At 37.3% G+C, this 6,000-nt stretch overlaps 1 protein-coding gene across 1 annotated transcript in view; it reads right to left on the reverse strand.

Moving 5' to 3' along the window:
* The window catches only part of LOC101888447 (uncharacterized), a 53,361-nt gene extending 49,784 nt beyond the window's left edge, over positions 1-3,577 (reverse strand). The window contains exon 1 of the mRNA XM_059121202.1: positions 2,919-3,577. The gene's annotated coding sequence lies outside the window, so the exon portion shown is untranslated. The remainder of the gene's footprint in view (positions 1-2,918) is intronic.
* Positions 3,578-6,000: the final 2,423 nt, after the last annotated feature.

Consider the following 6,000-nt stretch of genomic DNA (forward strand, 5'->3'; position numbering starts at 1 on the left):
GTAGAAGATCTTCTAAAGGTCAACTCCACATAAAGGGCATTCTGCAAGACCCTCTGACAGGTAAGTTAAGAAACTGATGCGGGGAGCATAGCTTAATTCCAGATACCAACAGAGACCTTAATATCAAATTTAAAGATTCCAGTCCTATCCCTTCACCCAATTCCAATCAGTACTTTTCCTAAAAATACAGTACACATTTCCATATGACCGGCTACACATGAGCGGTGGCCCTTATACCAAATGTCAAATTTCAGACATTTCTCATTCTTAAATTGAACGCGATACAAATTTTGCAAACGCAGCACAGTGTTATCTAATAATTATTACGCTAATGCAAATCGACAGAATGATTAAGCTTTTAAAAAGCCATTCAAATTGTTTATAAGATAATTAATTAATGGTCTGGGTGTAAAAACTATTAACCCCTGCCATAAAAAGGTACCGCAAATCATGGGTCTGTCACTTGCAATCTATATTCAGGGGTTATTAAAATAATCTCTTTATTATTGTTTGCTGTTTTTTTTTCTTGTTTTGTTTTCGCTTTAAAATGCACTCGAGATTTATTGCTGCCCAAGAGAGATTAGATTTTAAGGCAAAATTAAATAAAAGGTTTAAATCGTTTTGTGACTGGTAACACCTTGCAGTTGGAGGAGTGTTGGGTTGGGTTGTTTTTTTTTTTTTTTATTTTCTCAAAGAGAAATCACAACACCTTGACATTGGTAGGTGAAGAAATTTTAAGGAGAGGAATTTCAGAAGAAAAGTACCGTTTGATATTACCCTTGCGAAAGAAAGTTATGTTTTGGTTTTTTGGTTTTTTTATCAACATGTTTGTTAATCGCTGCAATAGACGGCAGCACGTTTGATTATCTCTCTTTTTTTGGTTAATGCCCGATTATCAGCTGAGTAAGCGAGTGCGAGAGGGTTCTCCACACTGTGCGACATAAAAAGAAATAATTATAAGGAAAACGAGAGTAGATTGCGAAAAAGTTTCTAATCAAAACAAAATACAAGGTGAGGGTGAGAAAACAGCAACAAAAGCAAATGCCATAATTTTTAAATTTTCTTTTAAATTTTATTGAATGAAAGCAAAAAATGTCGGAAATAGCATAAAATTTAAGAATAAGTTTAGACGGCCAATGAAACCGTCACACGCTGCCCGAATGTTGCTCTGCGGTATTTTGGTCCATTCCCGGCGAAGCGCTTGCTTGAGGTGATCGACACTTAAGTATTTTTTAGTGCCAACCTTGCTTTCCAAAATACTCCAGACACAATAGTCCAACGGATTGGTATCCCGAGATTTTGGGGGCCATTGAAGCGAGGAACCTCATTTTGAAACCATTTTTGGGCGGCGCGTGCTGAGTGCGATGGTGCTGAGTCCTGTTGGAATGTCCAAGGTCTGCGGCCAAAATGTTTGCGTACCCAAAGCTTTAATACACCCTCTAGAATATTTTTGCGACAATTTTCGGAACTTATTCTGATGCCACGGTCGATTAATAGGAGCGGAGAGCGACCATCACCATGGCCGGCGCTTGAGTTCTGGTTTCAGCTGACCTTGACCTTGAGTTCTGGTTTCAGCTGACCTCTATGGCAAGTAAACACGATAATTTTGTTTGTTTACAAACAACAACAAATGTTTTCTCATCGGAGAAAACCAAATTCGGCAGTTCACCAATTTCGGCCAATCGAAGCAACTCTTTAGCTCTTTTGAGCCTATTTTCTCTCTGTTGGGGTGTAAATTCTTGCACTTTTAAGAATTTCAATGGCTTTACCCCGAGCTCATTTTTCAGTATTTGCCGAATGGAATATTGTGATATGTTCAGCTCAAAGCTTAAATCTAGTATTATTTGTTACAATTCGCACACTGAGTACACACTTCCAAAACCACCCTTACAATATCAAACTTACTTTCCAAATTTCATGTTTTTCGCTTTTATTTTAGAAGTTTAGTACCATTTTAGAACTTTTTGTAACCTTAAAGTCCAATTTCCAAAAACCCTTTGAAACATCTATCCAGCTCTCCATCAGTGACTCTCATTTAAAATTTTTGTGTTTCAGCACTATTTCTCCACCAAATACCAGAATTAGTACTTTTCGTACAAATATAGTACACTTTTCTGAACCATAACTGTACGAACTTTGGTTAAAGCTCTTCTATCCATAGAAGAGCTTACAAAGGTCTTCCATCCATAGACGGGCTGTTAAAGCTCTTCCATCAATAGAAGAGCTAATAAAGCTCTTCCAACCATAGAAGAGTTGTTGAAGCTCTTCCATCTATAGAAGAGCGATTAAAGCACTTCCATACATAGAAGAGCTGTTAAAGCTCTTCTATCTATAGAAGAGCTGTTAAAACTCTTCTATCTATAAAAGAGCTGTTAACGAACTTCTATCTAAAGAAGAGCTTTTGCAGCTCTTCTATCCATATAAGAACTGTGAAACATCCTCTATCTATAAAAAACTGTGAAAGCTCCTCTATCTCTATTTTAGAAGTTTAGTACCATTTAATAATTTTCGAAACATTCTATTCTGTACTCTATTCCAAATTTCAGAACTCTAGCTTATTCCGTCTGTTCTGTTTTTTTTTCGTACCCCTTTATTACGAATTTCCAAAAAACCCAGCCTAATAACACGCCTACGCTCCAAGACTAACCCTCGTGCTAAATTTCAAGATTCTATCCTCTGCTGTTTCATCTGGGCAATTATTCTCAGTCAGTCAGTTACTTCTCTACTCTTTTGTAGATATAGCTAACGCTGAGGATATACGAGTGTGTCAGTCGAAACACCGACTGAAACTTTCTAACTTGGTTTTTCTTCATTTGCCGATGTTGAATCCCGAACTCTCAGACCTTGGTTTGTGATGGGAAGAATAAGCTATTATTTTGATGCTAATGGTAATGCAGAAGGTAGGTTTCTTACATTACCTTGTAATTAGTTAAACTTATCCATTTGCTGATTCTGAAGCAGTCACGTAATATCACCTTCCACAAATTAACATTTGAAAAATTAATTTTTTTTTTGGCATAAACCTTAAATTTTGAAATCACAGCAATGTTTTACAGTCGAGGAATGCATCCGCAGCCGGTGCTTAAGGCCGTATCGCGGAATTATTTATCGCTCGATATTTACTGGTTTTGATGATGAATTCTGGGTGCAAAGTTTAAACCATCGCCACTTGTTTCGTTTTTGTTTTTTTTTCGATCTTCTCCGGTAGGTGGTTCGTTAGTTTGGTTTTATGCTAAGCGCCGGCAATAATTAATTCAAATACCGAAATCGTAAATAGTGGCAATCCGACTGAAACGATTTGTTTACTTTATGGGGGGCGAACATTGTTTAGAAAAAAATTTGCAAATTTTCGATTTTTTTTCTTTTTTTGTTTTAAATTCCAAAATTTATTTATGTGTAACAATGCCACCGAATATTAATTGCCACTTAAACAGATATCGAAATAAAACTCGTTTCCGATTTTTTGATATTTTTTTATAATGATTTAGGATGATAGGCGCCAGCCACCGTTATTGTTGTTATAAGGAGTTTGAATTTATAAAAATTGTATAGCTTGTCGGTTTTAAAATATTTTTTCTTACAAAAGACGATTCGAAGCGCTTTGAAACTTTTTAATATTAAAAAAATATTGAAATGTAAATTTAACGTAAATCCTCAAAAATTTTACTTGGGTTTCGCCGATGATGATAGGTTATCAGTTAGCCGATTCTGAAATACCCACACACACAAATAATGTATTATATTAAAATTGAATTTACACATGTACAAACATAAATATGTATGAGCTCGATGTTGTTCTGTTATTTGATTTAATCTTTTGCCATGTCTGCTGCTGCGACAAGGCACAATAAATCGATTACAAACGCAAAATACATACACATAAAACCTCTAAGGGAAAGTCACAAGTCGGGCGGGGCCGACTATATGTCACCCTACACCACTATGCATATTTAGTAGAGCTCCCGTAACAAAGGAATTTATTTGAAGTAGATCATACCACCTATCAACATTTGGATATGGAAGCCAAATCCAATTCTGAATCGATTTTCACTAAATTTGATGGAGACATTTTAATCTTTTATCCGAAATAACATTGCCATAGGTTGCATGGTATCACTTCGAGAAGGATTTTATTAAAAAATATATATCAGAGCTGAGTTCCGCTAAATGGAAATGTACGTCCCGCAATTCACTTCATTTGGGCTGATATTGGCCATTATTTGCACAATAAACCTGAAATAGGATTAAAGATATATATGGGAGCTATATCCAAATCGATAAAATTTGGTATAGGTATTTCCGAGCTCTATTGGATATCTGTTACCAAATATCATTGTTGTCGAATGCATATTACGGATGTAGGGGACTTAAACACCAAATCGGATGGAACCGATTCTCACCAAATTTGATTTACCTACTTCTAGACTATTTCTTTTGGACTGAAGATATACAGGGTGAAATGAAAAAAACTGCAACCAATTTCAGACTGCTGTCATTTCCAAGCCACTCGTCCAAAAGCTGTTAAAATTATTCCAGTGACAGTTCATTATATTGTCTACAAGCGTACACAAGCATTTTGGTGAGAATTTTCCAGAACAAAAGTTATTCGCGATGGAATTCAAGCGTGATAGTGTGATTTCTTTATATTTGGCTGGAAAACCACAAATGGCTATCGTTAGAGCACTCCAGCATTTAAATGTGAAAAAATCTTTCGTCTTGTTTCGTACCATCGCTCGTTACCGTGATACTGGTAGCGTCCACTTCTGTCGTCAAAGAAGTGGACGGAAGAAAACAGCAACATCAACATCAAATAGTTCGAAAAGTAAAGAAGCGACTTGATCGAAACCCGTGTCGCAGTGGCCGAAAATATGGCTCGTGAGCAGAACATACAGGGTTGCCCATATTCGACGGACCCATCTGGCAACGCCATAACTTTTGACAGAGATGTCACATCGCTTAATGATATACCGCGTTTGAAGCGTCAGTCCAAGCAAATTTTTACCATGAACCAATACACGCCACGCGAGCGCTCTGAAATAGTTGAAATTTACAAGAAGTCAATTGTGAAAACTCAACCTGCTTTTAAAGCATTAAAAAATGTGAGAAGTGCGCCTTCTAAGAACACCATTAAGCGTTTATACGAAAAATTTTCGACTGGTAATGCTCTTTCTAATCCGAAGAGGCCATAAAAAAGTCGACCAAGGCGATCGGCCGAGAATATCGCTGCCGTACCAGCCAGTGTTGAGAGAGCGCCGGCTATGGTGATGCTGTGGGCCACCATAACAGTCGATGGTCGCTCTCCGCTCGTATTAATTTATGGTGGCATCAGAATAAATGCCGAATATTATCGCGAAAATATTCTGGAGGGTGTATTAAAGCCTTGGGCATGCAAACATTTTGGCCGCAGACCTTGGGCATTTCAACAGGACTCAGCAAGCGCCACCCAAGAATGGTTACAAAATGAGGTTTCTCGCTTCATATCCAGCGCACAATAGCCACCAAAATCTCCGTATACCAATCCGTTGAACTATTGTGCCTGGAGTATTTTGGAAAGCAAGGTTGGCACTAAAAAATACCAAAGTGTCGATCACCTGAAGCAAGCGCTTCGCCGGGAATGGGCCAAAATACCACAGAGACACATTCGGGCAGGGTGTGACGGTTTCATTGGCCGTTTGAAGGCCATAACTCGTGCCCAATGTGACCGAACTTATTCTAAAATTTGATGCTATTTCCAACATTTTTGCTTTCATTCAATAAAATTAAAAAAAATGTAAATATTATGACGTTTGACTTTGTTGCAGTTTTTTATCTCACCCTGTAGAAGAAAGAAAAAACAGAGTATATCGGCTCTCATTGTTTATGCTTCTTCTTATTGGGAGAAAAAAAGCTTGTAGACAGTAAGTCAGTAGTTGTTGAATGTAGACATTTCCCCCTTGGGTAAATACTGGTATAGGGATCCGTAGATCGATTATTACTTTTAGTTGTAAAAAGTTTAGTTGT

Source organism: Musca domestica, unplaced genomic scaffold, assembly GCF_030504385.1.
Source record: "Musca domestica strain aabys unplaced genomic scaffold, Musca_domestica.polishedcontigs.V.1.1 19, whole genome shotgun sequence".
Lineage (NCBI taxonomy): Eukaryota > Metazoa > Arthropoda > Insecta > Diptera > Muscidae > Musca > Musca domestica.